Consider the following 13,923-nt stretch of genomic DNA (forward strand, 5'->3'; position numbering starts at 1 on the left):
TCACTTAGATCATCGATTTCTACTTACATTTCTTTCTGGGAAAAATGGGGATTACTTTGAAAAAAGGAAGTATTTTCCCCAATAAGCAGCCCTGGATTAGTAAATCACTCCAACATGTTCTCAGGCAGAAGAAGCTGTCTTGTTATGAGGGAGAGAAGAAAAAGACTGAGGCACAGAAACTTGTTGAAAGAGAGATAAAGCAGCTAAAATCAGGTGTAAAAGTAAAGCAGAGGATGAGCTGAATAAAGGACACTCAAGTCTGGCTTGGAAAGGAATGAAGTCCATGGTGGGGATGCAGAACAAGGAGCAAAGATGAATGTGATGCTGAATCAGCAGAAGACTTGGACTCATTTGATTCCAGCTTTGATATCATTGATTTTGTGGAGGTAAGCATCAACGACACAGAGCTCTCAGTTCTCACTCCTTCTTTATTCGTCTCCAACATCAACTGAACATATCGCGCCACAAAACACAGGAACACACTTCCTCAACACTGGGTGTGAGTGGAGCCCTCTAGTGGTCCACCACACATGCCCCCCCCGAACACCCAGCAAAACTAGTCCAGGACCCGGGGCTTAAGCAAACGGCCGGAACGGCTGAACCAGGGGGGTGGGGAACTGACAGAGGGCAACCCAGCCCGCAAGCGAGGCTGGCACTGGCGGTCAGAAAAAGCTGCAGGCGACTCAGACTCCGTTGATTGTGCATCGTTCCTGGGGGAAAAAAACAGAATCCATCAGCCCGGTGGCAGGTGGGCGGCCGCGGCGAGGGGCCTGGGCTGGGACCACCTGATCCTCTTGCATAACATGTGCAGGCTTAAGTCTGTCAACAGAGACAACCTCCTGCCGACCGCCAAAGTCCAAAATGAAATGTTTGCTGCCTGGTTTAAGAACCTTGTATGGCCCGTCATATGGTGGACGCAGCGGAGTCCTATGGGCTTCATGCCTGACGAAAACGAAACGAGCAGAGTCCAATGAACTCGGATCAAAAGTGTCAGGCAGGCAGTGGTGCACAGGACCGGGAACAGGAAATGAGTCTCTCGGGGGGCGAAAAGGCAACAAAGAGGCATCAAAACATGGGGGAGGGCGAAAAGGCAAGAATTCCCCGGGGACCCGGAGGGGCTGGCCGAGGACCAGTTCAGCCGGGGAAACCCCGAGGTCTTCTTTAACCGTGCTACGCAATCCCAGCAAAACCCACGGAAGACGGTCGACCCAGTCGCCACCTGTTAAGGAAGCCCGGAGCGCGGCCTTAAGAGACCGGTGAAACCATTCGCACATCCCGTTAGCCTGCGGGTGGTATGCTGTGGTGCGGTGGACCTTGACCCCCAGGCCGTCAGCCATAGCAGACCAAAGCTCAGAAACAAACTGGGGGCCCCTGTCCGAGGTAATGTCAGCAGGGGGACCGAAACGGGAAACCCACGTCGACGCTGTCGTGGACGCCAGGGGTACCGCCTCTGGCCACCTGGTCGTGCGGTCCACCACAGTCAAAAGGTGCGTGAAACCCTGTGACTGCGGCAAGGGACCAACCAGGTCCACATGAACGTGATCGAAACGCCTACCGGGGATACGGAAAGGTTCGAGGGGTGCCTGCGTGTGCCAGTGGATTTTCGAGCGTTGGCATGGGATACAAACCGCCGCCCATTCTTTCACCGTCTTGCGAAGGCCCGGCCAAACGAACCTGGCGCTGACCAGCTTGACCGAGGCCCGGACGCCGGGATGAGAGAGGGCATGCACCGAGTCAAAAACACGACGACGCCACGAAAGGGGAACCACCGGGCGGGGGTGGCCGGTGGAAACGTCGCAAAGAAGGCGCGGACCGCCGTCCCACACTGGGGTGTCCTCCAGGACGAGGCCCGTTTTCGTTGACTGAAGGGCCAGGATGTCCGGGTCAGCACGTTGCTCGGCGGCCATAGCAGCATAGTCGACGCCGACATACACCGGAGAAACCAACACACGTGACAGACAGTCAGCGACGTGATTGGACTTACCAGCCACGTGCTGAATGTCTGTGGTAAACTCCGAAATGGCCGCCAAATGGCGCTGCTGGCTTGCGCTGCATGGGTCAGAGACCTTGGACATCGCAAACGTTAAAGGTTTGTGGTCAACGTATGCAATAAAGTTGCGACCCTCGAGGAAAAAACGAAAATGTCGTGTCGCGAGGTGCAGGGCCAGCAACTCCCTGTCAAAAACACTGTACTTGCGTTCGGCATCCCGTAGCGTACAACTGAAAAAGGCGAGCGGTTGCCAGAGACCTGAAACCCGCTGTTCCAACACCCCACCCACTGCCACGTCAGACGCGTCGGTGGTCAGCGCGATCTCCGCCGACGGAAGCGGGTGTGGCAGTAGGGCGGCATCAGCCAGTGCAGACTTGGCTGCGGAAAACGCATGGACGCGTTCTGGCAGCCAGTCAACCGGATCTTTGGCTGTCTTACCTTTTAAGGCAGCATAGAGTGGCTGTAGCAGGTGGGCAGCTCTGGGGAGAAAGCCGTTTTAAAAATTTATCATCCCCAAGAACTCCTGCAACGCTTTAACCGACGTGGGGCGCGAAAAAAGCTGAAACGGCCTGGACTCTGTCGGGCAACGGAACCACACCTTCAGCGGAAATGCGGTGCCCGAGGAAATCCAGAACAGGCAACCCAAACTGGCACTTGGAAGGGTTGATGATCAGGCCGTGTGCTGCCAAACGCTGGAAAACCTGGCGCAGATGGGACTCGTGCTGGCTCGCTGAGCAGCTGGCCACCAATATATCGTCCAGATAAACAAAAACGAACGGCAGCCCACGCAAAACTGAGTCCATCAGCCGCTGAAAGGTCTGGGCGGCACCTTTCAGGCCAAACGGCATGCGCAAAAACTCGAACAAGCCGAACGGGGTAATGACAGCGGTCTTAGGAACGTCTTCGGCGCGCACGTCAACTTGGTGATACCCCCGCACCAAGTCAATTTTAGAAAAAAAATCGACGTTCCGGCGAGATTGGCAGAAAAATCCTGAATGTGGGGGATGGGGTAACGATCATTCTCCGTGGCATTATAAACGGCGGAAATCTGCGCACGGCCGCCACCGACCGTCCAATTTGGGCACCGTGTGAAGCGGAGAGGCCCATGCACTGTTCGAACGCTGTACAATGCCAAGGCGCTCCATGGCAGCAAACTCTTCCCGAGCGATGGACAGTTTCGCGGGGTCGAGGCGACGCGCGCGCGCGAACACCGGGGGCCCGACCATGGGAATATAATGCTCAACCCCATGCTTCGTTACCGTGCCAGAGAAATCAGGGACAGACAGCGATGGAAACTCTGAAAGCAAACGCTGAAAAGCATCCCCGGAGGTCACTACATTAGCCCGAATTACGGGTTCGGCGGCCCGAGTAAAACACGGTAGGGAAGAAAACGAGAGAGCATCAATTAAACATCTGTTAGCAACATCGACAAGCAGTCCATGAGCGCACAGAAAATCAGCACCTAAAATAGGTACAGAGCTAGCGGCAACAACAAAGTTCCACTGGAAATCCCGGCCATGAAAACAAACAGTCACCAACCTTTCCCCAAATGATTTGATGGGAGAGCCATTAGCTGCCATGAGCTGCGGCCCACAGTTCGCTGCTAGTCCGTCGGCAGCGGTAGGGGGAAGGAGGCTCTTCTGGGAGCCGGAGTCCACGAGAAAACATCTCCCAGAGCGCGAGTCCTCTATGAAGAGCAGCCTTTCTGTGTCGCCAGTGGTCGCGGCTGCTACGGCGCGCTGGCGGGTCCGTTTCCCTGGGCTGTGAAAGCGCAAGGCGGCAGGCAGCGACGCGCTCTGTCGCCAAAACGCTGATGGTAGAAACAGATGTTCTTTCCGCGGTGCCGGCGTGTAGGTGGAGCAGTGGAAGGCGCCGCCGGCGAGTCCGTAGCCAGGGCGTGAACGTTGAAAGTGCGGCTAGCCAGGAGAATGCGATCCGCTTCTTCAGCCAGGGAGCGATAATCCTTCACAGGCAGAAGCGGGGAGTTTGCGAGGACAGCTCTCACGGCGGCCGGTAGCTGGCGGAGGAAGAGGTGGGCGAAGAGGAATCCCCCGTCATCCGGCCCGAGCAACGATAGCATGTTTTCCATGAGCTCGAGCGCGGTACCGCCACCCAAGCCTGACAAGTTGAGGAGCTTTTCGGCTCGTTCAGCGTCGGAGAAGCAGCTCTTTAAGGGCGGCGTATTTCCCTTGGGCGGGTGGGTCCCGGAGGAGCGTCATCGCGCGACGGGTGGCCAGCGGGTCGAGCGAGGCCACTACATGGTGATACTTCGTGTCGTCAGCCGAGATGCCGCGAAGGGCGAACTGAGCCTCCACGTGTACGAACCACGACGGGGGGTCATGGAGCCAAAAGTCCGTCAGTTTCAGCGCCACAGCGAACGTAGCTGCAACAGGAGGCGGAGGTCCAGCGGCCGCTGATGCCTCCATAGCGGAGTCTGCGTTATCTGCGGTCACCAATGTGGAGGTAAGCATCAACGACACAGAGCTCTCAGTTCTCACTCCTTCATTATTCGTCTCCAACATCAACTGAACATATCGCGCCACAAAACACAGGAACACACTTCCTCAACACTGGGTGTGAGTGGAGCCCTCTAGTGGTCCACCACAATTTCAATGAAGAGCTTTGTGATTGTAGCAAAGGGCTGGTAGCTCTGAGAGTCCCACTGATGAGGTGTTTGTGTGGAAATCTCTTAGTGGGATCAAAGAGAGAAAAAGCCCTGGTCCTGATGCTGTGGGAGGGGAATGAAGTGTGCTGTGAGGAACTGACTGGGAGGGTTTCACACATTTTCCAGTGCTCCTTGGAACAACAGGAAGTTCCCAGCATATGGAAACAAAGGTTAAGTGTCCTATGGCACTCAGTAGGTATGTGTACCGGTATCCGGTGCCATTATGGCACCAGTTCTGACTTAAACGGTAGTAATGTTGGGATTTAAATATATATTCTTAGTGCTTATTTGCTGATTATATTGTTTTATGTATTTTAATAAGAGAGGGCCAGCTCTGAGTAGAGTCTGAGCCAAAAATAAAGATCATTTTTCGAGCTTTGACCACCCTGGGTCCAGTCTTTCTTTGCCACCAAAAGAATTCAAAGAACGAAATTTAATAGTAACCAGACTGAAAAGCAGCGCACATTTTGGTGCTTTTTTTCCTGAGCTGTGATACACTTTAGATTCTAGCCAATCATTTTACCTTTCCAAGGATAGTAGGCGGGTCCAGGTACATAAGTTCTTTTAGAGCAGAGCTAAAGATTAAAAATGCCCAAGGCGAAGTCTGGCTGTACTTCACAGCAAAAGATGCAAACAAAGCATCCTGCAACAAGTGCTGATACTGTGCAAAGGAGGTAACACCTTGAATCTGATGAAACACCTGGCGACGCATAGCGTTTTTTTAAAAGCCGAGAAATGCACCGTATTTGATAGCTTGCTGCAAGACCGAGTGCATCTACTGCGGGTGTGGTGCCTGTTATCGGTCCCGGAGTTAGCAACATCCCCCAAAAACCCAAAGAGGAGAGTCCTGGCCCCTAGCCCTGCCAGTGTAGCAGAAATGATGAGGATGATGATGGCAGCAGCAGCCGTTCTTCTCTGTGTGAGTAGCTTTATGTTGTTCGTGTGTAATTTATACTGAGTAGGCTAACCACGTTATTACATTAATGCATGTACGGTGAACTAGCAAACACCGTTGTAGTTACATGCGGCTGTCTTCTTGTTTGATGGCAGATACTCCCTTCACCCTGGCCAAAAAGTCTAAAATGACCAAAGAAAAAGTGGAAAACAGCTAAACATGAGAGGTTTTTGGACAAAGTCTGTGTTCTCCATTCTTTAAGCACTGGCACCGTTTCAAAAGTACCGGGTTGGCACCAGTATTGGATAAAACCTAAACAATACCCATCCCTAGCTGTGTTCCCCACCACCTCCACCTCTTTGTAAAGGAACTAACTGTCATCCGAAGCTTCAAATGGAACTAAGACTTCCTCCACTAGGTGGCAGTGTCTGATGAGAAAGTTTTAGTGGAGCTGGCCTGGAGTCAGAAACAGGAAGATGCAGGATTTGGGCTGAAATGGGGAAAAGTGGTTGGCACTAGTGCCTTAAAGCAAGAAGGTTGTAGGTTGAAGCTTGTTGGCCTTTCTGTGGAGGTTGGATGTTCTCCCACAGTCCAATGAAATGCTGCTTAGGTTCATTGGTGCTTCTAAATCGGCTGTAGGTGTGGATGTGAGAGAGTGCTTCTCTGTCTCTCTCTGTTGGCCCTGTGATGGACTGCTCACCTGTGCAGGTGGACCACGCCTCTTGCCCTATGACAGCTAGGGCACAGGCTGCAGCCCTGTGAGCCTAAGCTGAATAAACAGTTAGCAAAAATGATCCATAGATGGCCTGAAATCCCCAGTTAGCAGTTTGGTAGATAGCAATGACATGCTAATCCCATCCAGCAGCTGTATTCTACCTGTAAGCTGATCCCTGCTGAGCCAAAGCACTTTTTCAGATACAAATTACAACCTTTAATAGAAACCTATTGGTCAGCATCTTATAAGCCTGCTGTTAGCTTCATTCAACAGAAAACTGAGAGAAACTAACAGAGTTGATAAAGAATAAAGAGAAATGTGCTGATTTAAAGCCTTTGAAGTGCTTCAGATGATCTGTGTCCACTTCTGTCCACTCATTCATTCATGTAAGCTTCTAATGCAGCTTTGATCTTCACAGTCTGCTTCATGAAACTCATTCTAACCCTGAATGTCAGAGTGTTCCTCCTTCTCTTCCCATCATTCATGCTGGCAGTGGAGGAGATTTGGATGTTGGACTGTGTTTTGGATGATGTGTGTATGTTTGTGTTGGACTGCTGTCTGTAAAGCAAACGCACATTTTGCTTTGGATTTCAGTGTCACACAGACTTTAAGTTGGAATGAAGAGTTTGAGCGTTTCACAGTGAATTATCCAGTGGAGGATTTTTCTTCTTCTTTGAAGGTTTGAAATGTGAACATTGCTCTGCTGCAGTCAATGGACTAAACCAGAGAAGAAGAAAACAGACTTTACCATGAAGATGCTCAGTGTGGATCAGTATAATATCAGCCTGATGTCTGCAGTTTAGTGTCAGCACAACTTTCACATCATATTCATCTCAGCACAACTAAAACATGCTGACTGACCTCAGAGTTTCAAGTCCACATCCTGGACTCTCCAGGAAACCACACAGATGCTTCACTCCTGAATCCTGCAGCTTGTTGTTGTCACTCAGCTCCAGCTGTCTCAGATGGGAGGGGTTGGACTTCAGTGCTGCTGCCAGATAATCACAGCTGATCTCTGACAAACCACAGAGACTCAATCTGTATAAAGAATGAAAGATGTAAGTTTATTAGACAAAGTGTGAGCTTGAAATCATTCAGTGTTTCATCATCTGTTCAGAGCTGAAGAAGGTTCAGAATGTAGAAGTTTAGAAAATGGAAACTCCAAACAGCTGAAGCCAACAGGAAGCAGCTTCAAACAAACACAACAAGAGAAAAAACTCTGAATGTTTCACATTAAAGTCGTACATTTATCATAAAAACAGGAAAAAGACTTGAAAAAGTCGTGTTTTTCCTTCCAGGAACCACAAGGCTTCACTTTTAAAGGTGAAGTGTGAAAGAAATGGACATATTTGAAGTCCAACACCTTTTTCCAGTCACATGATTAAAGCAGACAAACTACAAGCTCATTTTCATTCCAACAAGTCATCTTCTGACCTGGACTAACAACACTGGTCTCTATGTGCAGCTGGCTGTGAGACCAGTGCTCAGGGAGCGTCTACAAAGTGCAACACTGAAAGAACATCACACACTCATTTGCTTCCATCATCCAACCTGAAGAGGAAACAGAGACGGCTCCCTTCAAAGTAAAAGCTGCTCCTTTTGGACACAGTATCAAAGAAAGTCTACAGTATAACATAGAAAAGACAGAACAAAGTTTTGGTTGTTTTTAAATTGTGCAGAAATGAAACTACACTAAGCTCAATTATGTGACAGACATTTCATCCCATGTCAGTTTGGCCTCATCCTGGGCCGGATTATCCAGCACACACTCTGACCACAGGCCCAGGGGCCACGCACAGCTGGGCTCCATCCAAGAGACAGGAAACAAACCAACACAATAATAAAAAGCACCATTTGATCTTCTTACATCTTCAAGACAAACATAGTAAAAACATGAGCACATTTGTTTCCTGATAAAATGATGTGACAGGTAGAACAGAGTACAGTGGTGGTGTTACAGCCTTTCTCCCCTCTGCTGCCGAGGGTGTTAGTCTCTCCCAAACTCAGCTACAGGACTTCCAAAAGAATGAAAGCAGCAGAAGTGGCTTTACAAATGAAAGAGGAAGAGGAGAAGAAGAGCAGAGGGAGGCCACCTTGACCATCACTCCAGCTGAAAACATCACACTTCCATTAAAGTTGGTGAGAAAATGTTGAGCAGGATGAGCTGCTGGCTAATCTGGAGGCTGTAGCAGCAGCTCACAGTCACAGTGGATTTCCACTCATGAAAAAGCTCTGGCTGCTTCATTTCTCATCTCATATCAGAGACTTTAGTGAAGCTGTACTGTGATGCTTCCATATTCCAGTGAGGCCTCCAGAATGATTTCAGCTGCTCTGTACACACACTGTGTGCCCTGTATGGCTCAAAGTCTCTGCAGCCTGTTTTTATCTGCTATCATCAGATCTTCATCATCCTCATTCACATCCCTCACACACTCTACAGCCTCATCAGCACTGACTTCATCTTCACTGACTGATGGAGCACAACATGAACCTGTGGAGGCTGAAACACTGTCCTGTCAAACATCTCCCCGTCACCACTCCACTTCTGTCAGCCTTTAAATGAACCCTGCTCAAGTCTGTCACTTCTGTTTGGAGCCAAAAGGAAAAACTGTTGTTCAGTCGTTTGGAAAGACACAACATTTCTGAAAGCACTCAAACTTCTTCACATTTGTCTTCAGACACATCCTAAACATTTAGGAACTAAAGAAAGTTTCAAACATCAATCAAAGACCTGAAATATAGAAAAACAACAACAGCCGCAGTCAGTGAACTCACCTCAGAGACTCTAGTCGACAGTTTGGACTCTCCAGTCCAGCACACAGAAGCTTCACTGATGGATCCTGCAGGTTGTTCTCACTCATGTCCAGCTGTGTCAGATGGGAGGGGTTGGACTTCAGAGCTGAGGCCACAACTTCACAGTGAGACTCTGAGAGTCGACACTGAGTCAGTCTGTGATGATAGAAAATATAAATGTGTTATTATAAAAGCAGAAAATCTGCATTATAAACACAGACTGAATGTATATGAAGACAAAACAGAGTGAGGTCATAATCTGATGAATCTGCTCTTCACATCTGTGCTTCAGCTCCTCTTACTGTGTTTGACATGACACAACGATTGAGTCTCTCTCAGACCTGCAGACTTTTAATGAGAATCTTTGTTTGGCTTTAATCTGCAGATGAAGGAGGAAGATGGTGTTAAGTCTAATTGTGGAATGTTGCCATTGTGTTTCTTAAATTTCTACAGTTTTAGTTCAAGCACTAGGATCAAAAGCCATTCCTTTGATCCTAACCACCTCTAACCACTTTGTGCTGGGGGAGGTTTTATTGTAGATACATCCTATCTGAAAGATCTGTTTCTTGTGTTGTAAGCTTCCTGCTTTTATGGCCCTTTTGGTCAGCAGGAGGTCACACAAATGCACCCCCAAAACACACACAAACACACATATGCATACAGTGCCTTGTCTTTGTAACCAAGGGGGTTTTGAGGGGAGGTACTATTGTTTTGTGTGAACTGTGTTCTCAATAAAAGGAGGCGAGAGGAGGCTGAATTTGGGGTCATTTTTGTGTTGGACACAGATGAGGCCTCCCTTGTGCAAGTAATCGATCGATCGCGGACTATCTTGTTTTCTTTCATGATGAATAAGTCTCTAGAATTAGCGGGTTTGTGGGAACAGACCCAACAGATGGTGTCACATTTAGGCTTCCATAACGTCCACAGTCTGTCACTGAGATCTGATCCAGAGTCAGAGTGAAGACACACATTTGGACTGTTTCCTGTTTTGACTCCAGAACATTTTGAATGAGTTCAGCTCAGTGAAGAGTTCCAGCTGGAAAGATGATCTCTGTTTGCTACCTGCTGTCAGGTACGACTGTTCACGTCCACACGCAGGAAAAACCTGCTGACTGTTACCAAACGGAGCAGAAATCTCATCACTGGACAATAATGATGAATGAACTCAGAGCTGCTGATATCAGATCTGATTTCAGGGGAACTAAACACAGGAATGATTGGCTCATTTTAACTTTCTGAGCCATTATCTGCTGGTGTGTCGCTGGTTGGCAGAAAATGATTTGTATTCCTGTTCAGGGCTTCAGTGTTTATGAGTCCAGATCCAGGTGACAGCAAGTCAAAATGTCTGTGTCACACCTGTCTGTGTCCAGCAGCAGCCTGTATTCACTTTGAATATTGTTATAACCTGACATGGATCAGTTTGTCTTTGATTGGTTTGTGTAGAATATAGGGATATTTTGCTGCTATTTTTTATAATCATCATTACCATTCTATTAATAACACTATGGATATTGCATTCAGATGTTTAAATATATTGGTATCATATAAGTCTTTATGACAGGTCCAGTGAGAACCACTTTAAACTGTTGGGCTGATTACATTGCAGTATTTGATTATTTGAATATAATCTGGGCCTAAAAGTCTTCACAGGAAACTGTAGGTTTGCAGAGTGTGCAGGGCAGGAAGTGAAACCGAAAGCAGAGTCTGAGTGGAAGTATTTTGAGTAGGTTATGAATCTTTAGTTTCTTTTATGTATCTATATCTTTTGATTAAGCTTTTAGTAGAGGTTCTTGATTAAAACATGTATTCGATATATTACATATATAGTTTCAGTTGTGTACGTGCTGGCCTTCTGTCCAGTGGAAAAGTTACAAGGTCTAGCTGGTGAGGTGAGAGGTCAGAAGTGCAACGGGTGAGATGAGAGAGCATTTAAGGACGAGACACACAAACACACACATACAGTTAGAGAGGTTCATTTATAGGTGCAAGTTTAATCATGTTTTGCTTGCAACTGCAAAATTGTGCGTGCATATGTGACAGTTTGTGCAGAACGTGGGCCTGATGTTCCAGAAGATAACCCCGGGCAGGATGGTGACAGGAAGCACCTGGCTTCGACGCGAAGACAATGTTCTAAACTGTGTTAAAAGTTGTCTACAGAACATTTGTGGTTTTGAAACTGATGCATGTACTGACGTAGAGAGGGCGTCATTAAACATACCTGGTTGATATAAAAGCATTACTGTGTCATTACTGGGCGGAGATCTGACTGCTGTTTGCATGCAGTGTCACATCTCCCCACGCTGCATGTGTTCATTAAAACCTATCGTCTGTATTCACCCGGCCGGACCAGTGTTGTTATTTGGATTTCCAGTATATCTCCCCGTAACTTTTGAATCTTAACATTTGTAAATGTCACTGTCTCCATTGGACCTGAGTGACGGTACAAAGACAGAGAGGGAGAAAAAGGAGAGAGAGGATGGAGACAGCAAAGAGAGAGCAAACACAAACAGGTGAGAGTGGACAGGTGACCAAGGTCAGCAACCAATCAGAGAGCTTCTGTTTGACCCACAGTCACTGATGATGACTGCACATAACCAAGCAGTGTGTTACTCTGATATCAAATATGGATCCTGCTCTTATAATAATGATCATCAGATGATATTATTGTGTTATTTTGTAGCTGAATACGATGTTTGTGTGATTATCAGTGAAAGAAGCAGTGAGGAGGATGGAGAGAGAGAGAGGACAGAGGGTGAAGTTAGAAACACTAAAAGGATTTTTCATGGATTTCATGGATGATTTGAGTGATTTCCAGCAGGACACTTAAACATGTCAGTGGACGTCCTAAAGAACATATTCACTGATATGAAACGTGTCATTGAACAGGATTAATATCAGTGGAAACATGGTGGAAACAGCTGTGACTGCATGGATGTGACACACTTCAAATCTGTTCTCCACTCTTGGATTTGGGATCCATTGAGCTGCTGCTGAGTCTGTACAATAAAGGATGATGTGGAAGGTTGCAGCGTACGGACACAAACACTTTGTGCTTACAATCTGATTTTATTTTCAAAGTTAAACTACTAACCTACACTGATCAATGATGTTAATGATCACATCTGGACTCACCCAGCCTTTCTGCAGTTCCTCACAGCTGGAATCAGTCTCTGTCGTCCCCGCTCTGATGTTTTGTACTTCTGCAGGTCCAACTCATCCAGAACCTCCTCTGACATCTGCAGCATGAAGACCAGAGCTGAGCACTGGATCTCAGAGAGTTCCTTCTTTGATCTGTTCTCTGACTTCAGGAACTCTTGGATCTCCTGATGTACTGAGAGGTCGTTCATCTCCATCAGACAGTGGAAGATGTTGATGCTTCTGTCAGGAGAGATTTCATCACTGTTCATCTCCTTCAGATTGTTGATGACTCTCTGGATGGTTCCTGGACTGATCTTTGTCTGACCCAGCAGACCTACTAAGAGTTTCTGGTTGGACTCCAGACAGAGGCCATGAAGGAAGCGAACAAACAGGTCCAGGTGGCCATTTTTACTCTGGAGGGATTTATACATGGCTTGTTTAAGAAAATCATCCAGAGATGACCCACTGTACTTTTGTCCCAGGAAGTCCTCCAACACCTCTGTCTTCCTGTTGGTGTGACAGTGGAACATGTAGACTGCAGCCAGAAACTCCTGAATGCTCAGATGAACAAAGCAGTAGACTGGTTTCTGGAAGATCACACACTCTCTTTTGAAGATCTCTGTACAAACTCCTGAGTACACCGAGGCCTCTGTCACATCCAGACCACACTGCTCCAGGTCTTCTTGGTAGAACATGACGTTTCCTTTCTCCAGATGTTCAAACGCCAGCCTCCCCAGCTTCAGAAGAACTTCCCTGTCAGCCTCCGTCAGCTCCTGAGGACTCGTCTCATGTCCCTCATGGTACTTGTTCTTCTTCCTCTTTGTCTGAACCAGCAGGAAGTGTGAGTACATGTCAGTCAGAGTCTTGGGGAGCTCTCCTCTCTGCTCTGTAGTCAACATGTGCTCCAGAACTGTAGCAGTGATCCAGCAGAAGACTGGGATACTACACATGATGTGGAGGCTCCTGGATGTCTTCATGTGGGAGATGATTCTGCTGGACAGCTCTTCATCACTGAATCTCCTCCTGAAGTACTCCTCCTTCTGGGCGTCAGTGAAGCCTCGTACTTCTGTTAGCCTGTCAACACATGTAGGAGGGATCTGATTGGCTGCTGCAGGTCGGGAAGTTATCCAGACGAGAGCCGAGGGAAGCAGATTCCCTGGATGAGGTTTGTCAGCAGCTGGCTGACTGATGACTTCTGTGTGACATCAGACAGCAGCTTCCTGTTGGTGAAATCCAATGAAAGTCTGCTTTCATCCAGGCCGTCAAAGATGAACAAAAGCTGAGAGACAGCCAGCTTCTCTGCTGTGACCTTCTGTAATGTTGGATGGAAAACATGGAGCAGCTCCAGAAGACTGTACTGCTCATCTCTGATCAGGTTCAGCTCCTGAATGAAAGCAGAACCACCACACTGACATGTTGGTTCTCCAAGCCCTCTGCCCAGTCCAGAGTGAACTTCTGCACTGAGAAGGTTTTTCCAACACCAGCCACGCCGCTGGTCAGAACCACTCTGATGGGTCTCTGTTGGTCAGGGAAGGCTTTAAGATGTCCTGGCACCTGATTGGAGCGTCATGGAGGGCGTCCATCTTGGAAGCTGTCTCCAGCTGCCTCACCTCATGTTGGGTATGAACCTCTTCACTCTGTCCCTCTGTGATGTAGAGCTCAGTGTAGATCCTGTTGAGGAGGGTTCTACTTCCTGTTTCATCACTTCCTTCAGTCACACGTTCACA

At 48.0% G+C, this 13,923-nt stretch overlaps 1 pseudogene; it reads right to left on the minus strand.

Moving 5' to 3' along the window:
* Nucleotides 1-9,111: 9,111 nt before the first annotated feature.
* On the minus strand, nucleotides 9,112-13,779 carry LOC120439033 (annotated as a pseudogene).
* Nucleotides 13,780-13,923: the final 144 nt, after the last annotated feature.

This window comes from Oreochromis aureus, linkage group 3 (genome assembly GCF_013358895.1).
Source record: "Oreochromis aureus strain Israel breed Guangdong linkage group 3, ZZ_aureus, whole genome shotgun sequence".
NCBI lineage: Eukaryota > Metazoa > Chordata > Actinopteri > Cichliformes > Cichlidae > Oreochromis > Oreochromis aureus.